The sequence below is a fragment of the Marmota marmota genome, unplaced genomic scaffold (genome assembly GCF_001458135.2).
Source record: "Marmota marmota marmota unplaced genomic scaffold, marMar, whole genome shotgun sequence".
In the NCBI taxonomy this organism is placed as follows: domain Eukaryota; kingdom Metazoa; phylum Chordata; class Mammalia; order Rodentia; family Sciuridae; genus Marmota; species Marmota marmota.
Genome location: NW_025999874.1, coordinates 103,876 through 118,099, shown reverse-complemented (window position 1 = coordinate 118,099; position 14,224 = coordinate 103,876). Strand labels below are relative to the sequence as shown.

Genomic DNA, 14,224 nt, shown 5'->3' with positions numbered 1-14,224 from the left:
GGGGGGCTCAACTAGGCAGACATATTTGTTTCTCCATGAGTTTTATTTCAACATCACCACTGTATAGACAGGCTGCTTTCTGTGTGATACATCTTTGTACATCTGTGACATCTTTGTACAGTCTTACTTCATATATGTTATTAGGAAGACTTGGTAATATTAAGCAACTCTTCAGGCTTTGGGTTGCTTTAGTGAAATAAGCAGATAATGAAGAGACTCCAAATTGTGCAGGCCTAAACATGAGTATCTCTGCATCTATCTGTTTAAAATTAACTCTGGCTAATGACTACAATATGACTCAATAAGATATATAACCACTTTAGGAAAGAGGGTTAGTCATTTTGCCAGACACATTAATTGTAATCACTGATGTGGTGACTTCTGCATTGAACTTCATTTTTTATTTAAAAAAAAATATGTGATGATTGACAGTGGCCCAGTTTTCCCACTTATTAAGTCAATGAAGTTAGATGGCTACTATATTTTATAAAATTTCTTTAGGTTTACTTTGGTTAGTATAGCATATTTTCTTGGAAAGTTCTATATATATGGATATATGCATATTTTTATAATACACTTATGTAGACCAATTTTTTTAAACGTTTATTTTTTAGTTGTTTTTTTTTTTTAGGTGGACACAATATCCTTATTTTTTTATTATTTTTATGTGGGGCTGAGGATCGAACCCAGTGCCTCATGCATGCCAGGCCAGCGTGCTACCACTTGAGCCACATCCCGAGCCCTAGACCAATTTTAATACATCAAAAAAAAAAAAAAGAATCCTTTTATAAAACATTGCTACAAACATCTGCACATCTGCTAAGTAAAATCAGCAAATATTTCAAAAAAAGAATTTGGTTTGGCTTGTTTTGGTTTTGAAAGAGCACATTTACAATAGGCACTAATGCATATCAAAATAAGTTATAAGATACATATACATGGCATATAAATGCTATTTTCAGATAATTCAAAATATCTGAATCTCAGAGAAGTGTTGATAGTGTCAAGACAAAATATTTTCTCACAGCCAGAATGTCATGTTCTGCCTCTGTTGCCCTAGGTAATTACCATGATATGATATCAGCTTTAGAAAGCTTTGGTTACACTCTCCTAGTACTCTATGGTGTCATGAAGTGGCAGATCCCACTCTTTATATTGGGGGTCAAGAAACCTGAGTTTAAGTCTTAGCTCACCTATCTCCTGGCTTTATTGCCTTGAACTAGTCCCTTAATTTATTTGCATCTGTTTCTTCATCTACAAAGTGTCAATAATTTCTTTGCCTTACCTACCATTGAGGGTCAACTATGATATAGTGAAGGCCTTTGTAAACTTGTGGACTTCACATGTATAAGGTATTAAAGAAAAGAGATGCCTGTAGATGGTCTATAGGACCTTTTCAGTTTGTAAAATAGGATGACTGAAGAATATAACTGCTATTCAAAGCAAGTTTCCATAGAAAGTGAACTCAGACTTTCAATTTCCAGTGCCCAGATACCACTTCCTTTATGTGTAATACCAGGGAAAGAAACATGGGACTCCCTGCCTCCTCATCTTACATTCAGTGAGACTTACAAGCTTCCTAAGACAAATACTCTGATACCGGGATTGGGGATTTCTGTTATACAGGGAAGAATAAAGGGGAGACCCAGGAATTTCAGAGCTCAATAGCATAGACAGATGGTCATTGTGAGATCCCTGAGGATGCTCCCTAGTCACACTTGTCCTCAGCCTTGAGACTGGCCCACCTCCTTCCTTTCCCTTGCAACGACTTATAGAGTATAACCACAGCTCTTTTCTCCTGACTCCAAGTGCAACTAAATGGTCACTTTATAGTTTCTTTTCCATCTTCCTATACCTGAAGTAAGAACACAGATCTTTGGAGATTCCCTAGGATTTATGCTATGTAATATGTGCATAATAGCAATGGGGTAAGAGAGAAAACTTATAAAAGGCCCAGAACAATCCTTCACTATTTCTGTGTGTATTGGCATGTAGGTGGAACTAGAACTTAATGTTTTAAAGTCACAACTTGGTCTGTAACCACATCACTGTGGCAGCCCTACTTCTTACACTAAGGAGTAGAAAGAGTGCCCTCTAACAAGTGTAAAACACTGGAAACAATAAAGCAGAAAAAAAAATCTTCCTAGTTCACCCCCACCTATTTTTAACCTATTTAAGCAATGTAGATGATATTAGTTAACGTCTGTTTTGAAGATGGTAGATCTCTACTGCATGCACATAGAACTGTCATTGGCATGTAAATAAGAGGAGAGAGTTAAAATCGGAAGACTTGAATTTGAATCCAATCATTGAACTTCTGAGTCTCAATTTTCTCATTTGTAAAGTAGGAACAATCTTCCAAATTGTTTATTTTAGTTGTGAGAATTAAGTAAATGTTCATTGTGGTTCTTTACATATACTGCAAAGCACAACTCAGTGATTAGTTTATTATTAATTTTAGAAAACTGACTCCTTGTACAAAAAAAAGGCAACAAAGTAAGCAGCCCATCTAAAGAGATGTGCTGCTGATGAAGCCAGCCCCCAGAAGTCACAGGGAAGAGCACAGCCACTTCCTTTGCCCCAGCTCCTGCAGACCCTCCCTTAGCCAGCCCTGGAGCAGGGAGCCAGACCCTGGAATGAGAACAGTAATGGCGGAAAGGCAAGAGAAGGAGCAGTGCTAAGTGACAGGGGTGCTATGGGAAGCTCTGTGGCCACCCAGCTCACAGTCCTGTGTCTGTATAAACTGAACCTGTGTCAGAAACTGCACGTATACTATCCAATCGCCTATCACTTCAGTTTCCAGTTATTCTGACAGTGTGATTTCAGTTAAAGGACTAGAGGATATATGCCAGGATGGTTTATTGTAATTGCCTTTTTATTTTTAAATTTTTTTTAATTGTAGATGAACCCAATAGCTTTATTTATTTGTTTGTTTGTTTATTTATTTATTTAATGTGTGCTGAGGATCGAACCCAGGCCTCACATGTGCAAGGCAAGCGCTCTACCACTAAGCTACAACCCCAGCCCTGTAACTGCCTTTTTATCAACTGGCCTCCAAACTTCCTGATTACATACCCCCAACAAGTTAAAAAAAATGAGCCAATCACAATATTTTTGCACATACATTGTGTACATGTGATGTTCATTTTTAAACTTATACAAAAAATAAATGCTATAAAGAATGGTATTGAAAGTAAAAGGAAGTTCTGTTTCTTCATCTTGAAGACAACTGCTCTATTTTAGATGGTAGCATTATAGGTGATTTTTTTCCTGCTTTGTTGTTTCCATGTTTTACAAATTTTCTACTATAAGCATATGTTACCTTAATAATATGAAAACTTAATATGTATCCAGTTATGTTTATTTTTAACTCAACAGCACAACTGTCAAAATTCTTTAATCCCATTGCTTTGCTACTAAATTTTAGTTTGCCCCCTGGAGTTAGAGTCCACTTTGTATCTAAACTTCGTCCATGTGTAACATTTATTTCTAACAGTTGGTTTTTCTTCTAAAACTAATTTAATGTAATGCCTGTAAGACACTCTGTGATCCGGAAAGTAAAGGTGGCAAGAGTGCCTCATGACTATCACACCTGCCCTTGGAAACCCACCTGGAATTCAGCTGGGTACCATGCTTCCGGTCTCAACCTATTGTGGTTGAGTGCCAGTGTGACAAATGTTGACCCGGATAAATGGTGACAATTATAAGTTTCCGGGAAGGGAGAATGGGGAGTTTTTTTATCCAGAATATTTCTTTTAAATTATTACTTTAAGGAACATCTGCCTTTTTAGAACGTATGTTTAGTAAGCCTTTACTCTACACTATAGAAATACAAAGATGAAAAGATGGACCAGGGCTCGCAATCCAGGCCACCTGTTCACTTGGTGCAGTTTGTACACGAGATGTACACAGGTCAAGTGGCAGGTAGAGATCAACATCCAGCCCACATCTCGCTCATACCAACAGTTCATCCTGGTGCAGGACTGGATCTGCCACCAGCAGGGTTACCAAGATTTACAGGATGAGAATAGAGAATGCCCAGTAGAATTTGAATTTCAGAAAAATGTCAAAATTTTTTTAGTGTCAGCATATCCCATGCAATATTTGAAAGATATTAATACATAGGGATTTATCTGGCAACCCTAGTCCCGAGAAAGAGGTAAGGAAGTACCTTTTTGCTCCTACAAAGGTGCTGAGATTTGGGGGACCAGAGGCAAGGGTGGCTGAATTCACCTAGATTTCTGTTCTCTAATTTATCCACCTAGGGGTTTGTTGAGTTTTGTTTTCTGATTCATGCAGAGGGTAACTGGTGTCCCTGTGACCACCAGCGTGGAGAAAAGATGTAAAAATATGATGGATGTAGTTAGGCTTCATACGTTAAACAGTTCCAGTGGAACATTACCTGAGAATGTTTCACAAAAAGTAGTTCTTGATCCAGATCTTGAAAGCCTAATAAAAGGGAAATGTTGTCAGGGCAGCTGTGCCCTGCTGAGATACTGGCTCTGCAGCCCTGGATACTGGACATGTGGCAGTACTCAGATTAGCACATTTCTGTTCTTTTCATTCAGAGTGATACTTGGGAGCTGGAGGATGCTTTTTATGTACAGTTACTACCTTAGTCTTCATATGACATGCTCAGTTTTATTTGAGGGAAAAACAGGAATTTATAAGATATTAGAGGCTTCATTTTTTTTCCTAATAACTAAAGTATAATCTTAAATATCAAATGTTGTTAAAATTTAGTCCTTTTAAAAAGGAAAGAATTGCTGCATACATTTTTGGTGCCAAAAACAAAGTATAATAAACAGTTTGTTAATGAATGAAGATCATCATTACCAACCTTGGGTCCCTTTAGTCAGTGGCACCCAGTAAGGACTTGGAATGGATAGACTGTGCCATGGCAGTTGTTAGGGAGACACTGTGTTTCAGTTTTTTTGTATGTTATTTATTTATTTATTTTTATGTGGTGCTGAGGATTGAACCCAGTGCCTCACATGTGCTAGGCAAGTGCTCTACCACTGAGTCACAAGCCCCCGTTTTTCTTTTTTAATGATCTTGCTATCAGCTCTTACTACAGAATCCATGTGAGTGTGTCAGTCTGCCTGCCCATGACAATTCCCTCTTCTAATTTGCTGCTTCCATGTGCATGAACTAAGAAGGGCAGCCACCAGAACACATGTGCCATTTCTACAGTGATGAGAACCAAGGGCTGCTGTATGAACAGGCTACATTGTGATTTTCGTGGGCCCCTTTGTCCATGAAAAATATTTTTTTTCCAAAGAAAAGGATATTTATTTTTTTTAAGAGAGAGAGACAGAATTTTTTTTTATATATTTTTTTTTGAGAGAGAATTTTAATACTTATTTTTTAGTTTTCGGCGGACACAACATCTTTGTTTGTATGTGGTGCTGAGGATCGAACCCGGGCCGCACGCATGCCAGGCAAGCGCGCTACCGCCTGAGCCACATTCCCAGCCCCAGAGACAGAATTTTTTAATATTTATTTTTCAGTTTTCTGTGGACCCAACATCTTTATTTTTATTTTATGTGGTGCTGAGGATCGAACCCAGTGCCGCATGCCAGGCAAGCGCGTTACCACTTGAGCCACATCCCCAGCCCCCATGAAAAATATTTTAAATGACATTTTCTATTGATATGAATATTAATGTATTACTATAGTAAAACATCTTCAACCTAAAGATTTTGGATTTTTTCTGCGCTTCTGATTTTAAGAGAAATTAAAGTGTTTTGTGGGCCCTGTGAAGTCTTATGGGCCTAGACACTGTGCCTAATGGACAAGTCACTGAGTAAAGCTACCTGAACCTCACATTAGATCTTTCAGCCTTAAGAGGGCTTTACTTTTTCTTGTTTTTTTGTCTGTGTTCTGGATAGTTGAAACTGTTTAGTAAGCTGATCCCCTGATAACAGTATTATCACTGGCACATTGAATCCATGTTCTGAAAGGTTGGGACCAAAGGAGTACGGTGGGTTGTGTAGGGTTAAATGAGGACAGAGTGTGGAAAGAAGGCACGTTTTGATGAAATAATTGCACATTGGTAGAAAACTCTTGGAAGATTTTGTAATAAAGAGAAATGCTGTGGATAAAAATCACAGAGATAGAAATAATAAATTAGAAAGAATAGTGACCTGATTAGAGCATCAGGGCTAATTCAGGGAATACCAAGCTAAAAGCTGAGATAGGTAGGAACAGTCTGTGGATTAGAGAGTTTGGGCTGGCTGACTAATCTGTGGTCATCTTAATTAAGTTTCTAGTGAGAAAAAGTACTTAACAAAACTGGTCCTTTCCGCATTAAGAAGACTATGGTGTGGTCATACAATTTTAATTTTTTAACCTATTTAGCCTTTTCTCCTTAGAGCTCAAAAGTCATCATTTTCAGTGATGCATCTCCCAAACTCATAATTAAGAGATCAGGCCAGGCACAGTGGCACACGCCCTTAATCCCAGTGGCGCGAGAGGCTGAGACAGGTGGATGGCAAGTTCAAAGCCAGCCTCAGCAATTTAGAAAGGCCCTAAGCAACTCAGCAAGACCTACTCAAAATAAAATATAAAAAAAGGGTTGGGGATGAGGCTCAGTGGTTAAGTGCACCTAGGTTCAATCTCTGGAACCAGAAAAAAAAAAAAGAGAGAGAGAGAGGGGCAGACAGACCAGCCATTGCTTATATGAGTCTAAAATTACACATGATAGAGCACTTGCCTAGCTTGCCTGAGGCCCTAGATTTGATTCCCAGCAGTGCAAAAATTAACTAACTTATGCTATGCAGATGAAAACAATGGACACAGAAACAGTGAAAATACTAGCAAGGCCTGAACTCTAGTTTCATCTCCTCACCTGATGTAAGAGCCTCAGATCCCTTCACTTCTCACCCCTGGTTCCTCAACTACAAAATGAGAGGATGAGGGAGAGAGGAAAGGGACAAAGGGAAAAATAAGGCAATCATTAAGAACTGTCCCAAGTGTAAAGTCTGATGGTTCAGTCTTTTTCATAAATTGGTACTCAGTGTTCTTTAATATCACAGAGTAATCCACTCTGCCTATAGTAATTGTTTAAGATTATTTGAGGTTAAGTTTCTCATTTCATATCCCATCTGCACCACAAATTCCCCTTCTTTTTCTCCTCTGCTCTCCTTGCAGCACCAGGAGGATGGTTGCAAAGAGTTAGACTAAGAATTTGCTTCAGGGTAAAATCTAATGGAGAGTTTAAGTGTAGTTGTCTGCCTAGTTGTAGCATGATTTATTTGAAACATCCTTCCTTTGGTATTCAACTGAAACATTTAACTCCATAAAAAGAAGAAACAGCAGCAGCAGCTACAGACATTTGAGCAAGAAATGAAAAATGCAGGCAAGACATGCAGAGAAGCCTCATTTCTCCCTCATAGTTCCCATGGCTGGTTTTTTGTGATGCTGGGAATAACAACCCAAGGCCTCATGCACACTAGGCTAGTGCTCTACCACTGAGCTATACCTCACTCCCCTCTGTGTTGTTCTTAACATTAGTCAATCTTTTCCCTTGGTTTAGGGAAAACGAGAATTGTAGAAGACACTTAATAATACTTATTTCATTAGCTTAAATTAATAGTTTCCCATGAATCTTCCCTTCCCTCTGTTAGAGAAGACTGTATTATGCAATCAATAGCTAGTCAAAAGAAAGGGATATAACAGCCTTCGGCATCAATTTATATGGTAAATGAAGCACACATGCCATTCATTCTAGAGTAGTTTCTTTAAAACTTATTGCTATCATAACATTCGACGCTTGGAGTTCAGAGATATAGGCTCTCTGAAATGGTAAATGTTTTCCTTTTGAACACTTGGTATAATATACATTTTTCTAGGGCCAGAAGAAAGAATGTAACAATGAAGGAGTGATCTCCTACCTCGAAACCTACACTGGGATCATCACTCACTCAACACATACTTATTAACTTTGCACTTTGTACAAGGCCCAGTGCATGCCCTGAACATATCAGTAAAACCAGACCTAAGCCCCGGCCTCCTGAAGGAAGACCTGCAGGAAATTACAATAATACAGGGAGTGAGTCAAGTACATAATATACAAAAAGGTGATTCTTTTTTTTTTTTTTTTTTTTAGAATTTTTTAATGTTTATTTTTTAATTATCAGCAGACACAACACCTTTCTTTGTACGTGGTGCTGAGGATCGAACCCGGGCCGCACGCATGCCAGGCGAGCGCGCTACAGCTTGAGCCACATCCCCAGCCCCCAAAAAAAAGGTGATTCTTAACTTGGGGGAAAGAACAGGACAAAGGGAGAGGAAGGGTAGGGGCTGCAGCTTTGAATGGGGACAATGTTGAGTAGGTCTTCAGAAAAGCTGACCTTAAGCAGGTCCTTGACTGGGGGAAGTGCCCATGTGGACACGGATGCGAAGAGCATTCCAGGCACACGAACCATGCCGTACCTTCTGCATCAGGCGCACTGAGCTGAGTACAGCAAGGACACCACGGAATGAGGTGAGACTCCCACCCTCAGGAAGGAGACAGACTAGAAACTAGATTCAGGCATGTAAATAAATGCAGTGAAGCACTATGGTCAGCCAGAGTATTTCTAAAAGTCTCCATAGTGAATGATACAAACTAAAAAAAATGCATATAAGAAATTCCCATTGCAAGGCTAAAGCCAGAATAAATGGTGGGGTGGAAGTACCTTTTGCCAGAAGATCTTCCTCCTGGCTGTTGCTCTGAACTCATTTCTCCCAAGAAGTTGCTGCCTCTTAGGTAGGCCCCCCAGACCCCCACTGCCATGACTCCTTCCTACCCAGCATTTAACCGGAGGCTGCAGGTCTCTCCTGAGTCTCACCATCGCCCTTAATGGGCTGAAGGTTGGAGGTCTGTCTTCCAGCACAGGGCAAACCTTTGCCCTCTGGCAGAAGTGCTTTGCATATCACTTGCTCCATTCTCAGGAAGAGAATTCTCAGGGCTCCTGTTGCTCACTCACCTGACCTCACATTTTGGATCTTAATACCCTAGACAGAAGGTGATTTTTCAGGATTCTTTCAAGACCATCCCTGTCAACTTTCTTTTCATTCTTGCCTATTCTGACAGTTATGGCAAAGAGCCCCCTCCCCAACATCCTTCACCTCGTGCTCTAGCTCACGAGTAGGAGTTGTTAAACTCCATTTTTGGGGCTGAGGAGAGAACAGAGGATAAGAAGTTAACTTAACCCCAATCACACACTGTGAATGATGGGGCCTGCACTTCTTCCACTGCACCAAGCCCCCTGTTTATCAGGGGACTTGTCTTTCCCCCATTGCTTTCTCTCCTCCCTAGGCTTGCATTAAAAGGACTTCATTTGTGTAAGATGTTGCTTTAAAGGTGCAGCATCCTTCCTGGGGATGCTCACTCAGAACTGGTGCGGCATCAGGCAGTAGCTTCCTCCCAGGCCAGGAGAAAGGGGGCCCTCCTGCAGGCAGCTGCCAGGCTTCTCTCTCCATCACAGTTCTTCCTCCTCAAGGACTTTCTTTGATTTCCTGTTGGTTTTTATATTAAATCTCCTTCCTTAGTTAAGTGTTCTGGGTCTTCCTTTTGTTGGCTGCCCCCTTCTTATTTTTCCAAAAAGACTTGGCTTTCCGCCCCTGGTGCTCTAGCTCAGCTGTTTGCACCACCCACCTGGGATTTAGTAGCTTTAGGGACTTGGCCTTCTCCTAGAGGGCCTTGCCAGCTCCTCCCCTTGCCAGCGTCTCTGCACCACTACAGGACTCTTCCTAGATAACCCTACTCCAAGAAACTCCCAGTGGCTGTGTCCCCGCAGCCATTATGGTTTTGCATTTTGCTGATATGTTCCTTGGTAGTGGCTACTGAATACTTACACATTTTCCCAGCTAAATGATAAACACTTTGAAGGTACCCACCAAATCTTTTAATTCCATAAGTACCTAAAAAAGAGGAAACTTTTGCTAATGGTTCGATCAACTAATGTCAATTCTATCTTTTACTAAGTTTACAAATTCTTAGCATTCTGTCATTTTTCACTCTCATTTACAAATTCTTAGCAGTCTGTCATTTTTCACTCTCGTTTTCAAAAGCATCAGATTCTAATAATCAGAACACAAAGTTTAAGGCCCACGGCATACAGCAGTTTTGAGTTGCACTTTTAAACTCGCTTCTTAATCCACTTCAGGGTTTCCAATTGTTCAGCTAATTCTTCTTACCAAGGGTGTATTACATTTGCTCAGCATTGAATGATATGGAAAGAATGGCCTTTCTTTTCTGCATAACTGACTTTACTTTTGTTCATAGGTTGAAATCAGCCCTTCCATTTCACTGCGGTATTATATTGGTGGTATTTTTATTTGGAGGGGGTAGCTTTCTTCCACATGAACTTTTGTTACAAATCAGTTTATTGGGGCCAATCAATGGGCAAGACCTCTGAAAGGGTGTGGATTATCTGGTTAGTCCTTTGTGTGGCAAAAGGCTTAGATGTTGCTCATTCTTCATCCTGTAAAGAAGTGGGTTTTTTTTTGAAGGATCAACACCTAACTGAGCCCTGCCTTTTTCATGGTAATGTTTTCACCTGAGTTAATTCATATGGAACTGAGAATTAGTTAACTAATACCTATTTAACCTTGGAACAATGTTTATCATAATCCGATTGGCAGATAGTCATTTTACTGAGGTCCTTTCTTTACAGCATCGGGACTAGCTAATCTCAATAATGAGTATGTTGGGTGAGACTTTTTTTTTTTTCCCCCAAAATGGGTTATCACTGCTGTTCTTCTTTCCATCAGGGGCATGTTTGGGCACTGTGGACCTAAGACCAGTAGCCACACATGAACAAGATGAATCTCCCATCTTAGGTCGAGCCCCGTTTACAGCTGCACCCCCATTGCGTGCTACTGCTGGCTTTTCCCGTCACATTATCCAGTGGCATTTGTTAGCGTGAGTGCATTCAGAGCAGCTTCTTCATGAGAAAGCTTCCATCTGAGCGTTACCACTAATTAATATACAAAATGACCCAGCACAACTTAATTATTCAGTAATGTTTTTCGGTGTTTTCTTAAAGATGATGCTTTGTAAGTCAAGGCCTGAACTTGCCTGGGTCGTGACCTCTTTGCAGTGTTTGCAGTCTTGTTAAACAAGAAGAAAAGCAAAACATAAATTAGCGTCTCCATTATAAGTTGCTGTGCATTTCCCAATCTTTCAACACTATAAAGAGTGTAGTCACTGTTACTACTGTGAGAGAAAGTTTCAGCTTTTGTAATGAGCAAGAAGATTCTTCCTCAGGGCCATACATTGTCCTCTGCCAGAGAGAACAAGATGAGGGAGTTTGAATTAGAACTGTGGGGTGTTAAAAACCTAAGGGAAAAGAGAAGTATCATCTATTTTTAATTGTAATGAGGCTGAGGTGAGAAGATCACTTGAGCCCTGAAGTTTGAGAACAGCCCAGCAACACAGAGAGACCCCATCTCAAAAAATAATAATAAGCCAGGCACAGTGGTACATGCCTGCAATCTGGAGGCTGAGGCAGGAGAATTGCAAGTTTGAGGCCAGCCTCAGCAATTTAGGGAGGCCCTGTCTCAAAAAAACAAAAAAGAAAAGAAAGAAAGAAAAAGTACTGGGGATGTAGCTAGTAGTAAGTATCCTGGGTTCAGTCTTCAATACCAAATAAAATAAAAAGGGCTGGGAATGTAACTCGGGTAGGGCACTTGCCTAGCATGTGCAAAGCCCTGGGTTCAATCCCCTTTACCTCAAATAATAATAATTATTATTATTACTATTTTTGAAATGAGAATATACCAGCACATGGTACATTTATTACCTGTTAGCCTTCAGGGATGTGTTCCCAAGCTTGCCATTACAGTTTAGTATTTAAAAAAAAAAAAAAAAAAAAAACAACTTTTGCTCGATAGGGTGGTGCACACCTATAATCCCAGTGGCTCAGAAGGCTACGGCAAGAGGATTGCGATTTCAAAGCCAGGCACTAGGCAACTCAGTGAGACCCTGTCTCTAAATAAAATACAAAAAAGGAGTGGGGATGTGGCTCAGTGATCAAATGCCCTTGAATTCAATTCCTGATAACAAAACAAAACAAAAAATAAAAAATAAAAAAAACTTTTGAGTAAAAAAATAGCCACCATTTTTATGTTGCTACAGTAGAAATGTACATGTCTTTACATGTTTGTAATCACCCCAGTGTCTATATTTCTGCTGCTTTGGGCTTGGAATGTCCTTCCCCTTCCTCTTCCTAATCAGCCCACTCATCATTTTAATCCAGGTCCTAGCTCCTCCAGAGAAAGCCGCTTTCTCTGCCACACGTTTCTTCCCTCTGCCTGACATCACTGCGCATGACACTGTGCCTTTCTGTACTGCATTGTGGTTTCCTTTTGTATCTATCTCCCTCTATATAGTCATTCCATTCTTATCTAGGAACTTGGTAAATGTTTGTTTTTAAGCATTTGATTTTTGGCTGGTTGAATATTGTTAATGCTTAGCCTTTAATCTGTATATTTCACAGACCACTTCCATCTCAGAATCTTTGCAGTCATCTATTATACCAATGGCTGATTGTACCAGAGAACCCTGACTGGGTTTCTTATAGGTTTGTTCGTGGTGGTACCCTGTTCTGTCCTTGCACAGATAAGCAAATACATTGAGAAAGGGTAGCATGCCTTATTGACAGCTAATGAGGTAATGTTAACAAACCCAAACAAGTTATTTGGCATCTGCTCTTTGGTTTCTTAAGGTCTTTCCCTACTAGCACATTAATATTAACGTCCTGAGTTTCTAAGATCCACAAATAGGTTTAATATATGGACTGAGTATGTACCATAAATCCACATATATTATAATTTTTTTAAGAAAAATAATAACAGAAATCTAAAATGAGATATTGTACTCATGAAATAAATAGGATGTACAGCTCCATGGCAGAACATTTGCCGCACATGAAGGGGGCCCTGGGTTCAAGTCCCCACTCAAAGAAGAAGAAGAAGAAAAAGAAGAAGAAAGAACAGTATAATTCATATACGTTTAATACTTATCTTCCATTTTCTAAGCAAACCTTTTAAAATGTGTTTTTCTTCATAAAGAGCAGAAGCATACAATTTGATCTGGTATCTATTTATGGCTCCTTCATTTATTAATTATATGACCTTGAACAAATCACTTATATCTTCGAGACTAATAGCTTCATCAGTGAAATGGGAATTGTCCTGGTACTTAATTTGTGTGATTACAGGAAGACTAAATGAGAATGGATCTGAAGAGACAGTATACAGCAAATAGGATTAAGTGGCAGTCTCCATATTAAATGGCGAGGTTCTCAAACCCCTGGCCCCATCGACTTCCAGCATGCTGGTATGTAGGCTTGGTGGCCCTCAGGAAGGAGACTGGAATACTCTTCTCTGGGAAAAATGTATACATACTGATCATTGAGAGAACCACAATAATCAACCAAGTCTTCCTGACCTTCCTGGAGTGAGGCCTTCAAACACAGAGCTTCCAGTTATTAGCCTAACTGAACAGTTGCCCGATATCACCAGATGCTTGAGGAAAGCCTCCAGGAAACACGTAGGAGAGCAGGAACTCAGAGGAAACAGACAAAGCAGGGAACAGAAGAAGACTTAAAAAAAAAATCTACAATATTCATAGAGACCTAAAATAAGATACTGTACCTGGGAAATAGGATAGGATGAATAGCTGGGGGTGTGTCTCAGCGGTAGAGCGCATGTCTGGTATGCAGGATGGCCTGGCTTAGATCCCCAGTACTGCAAAACAATAATAATAATAAAGAGAAGAAGGAAATATAATAGGGTATAGTTAAAAAGGAAAGCTTTCAGGAAACAAGAAAGAATTTTAAAGATTAGAAGATAATGTTAACCCCAAAAATATTAGAGAAATGAAAACCAGAGGTAAAAAACAAACAAAAAGAAAAAAAAATTAGAAGATTTTCTTAGAGGGTCAGTATCCAACTCGTGGAGGTTCCCAATGGAGAGTGGGAAGGGTGAGTCACAGAGAAAATAAACCATCCAAGATATTTCCTCGAACCGAATGATTAGAATTTCCACTTGAGAAAGGGCTCATCTAGTTGCCAGCAAAATGATTGAAGAAAGACCCATTTCAAGGTATATGATTTTCAAGTAGAAACAGAAAAAGAAAAGAAAAGGGCAGAATAAAGAACTTCCAGAAATGCAATGTCTACGCTTTTACCTTTTATGCAACTTTCCTCTGGAATTTCCTGGGTATCTGCAC

The 14,224-nt window shown here is 39.7% G+C and overlaps 1 protein-coding gene across 2 annotated transcripts in view; it reads left to right on the top strand.

Annotated features, from left to right (window-relative positions):
• Positions 1–14,224, top strand: part of Nsf (N-ethylmaleimide sensitive factor, vesicle fusing ATPase) — a 148,405-nt gene that overhangs the window by 126,491 nt on the left and 7,690 nt on the right. The window lies entirely within an intron of this gene.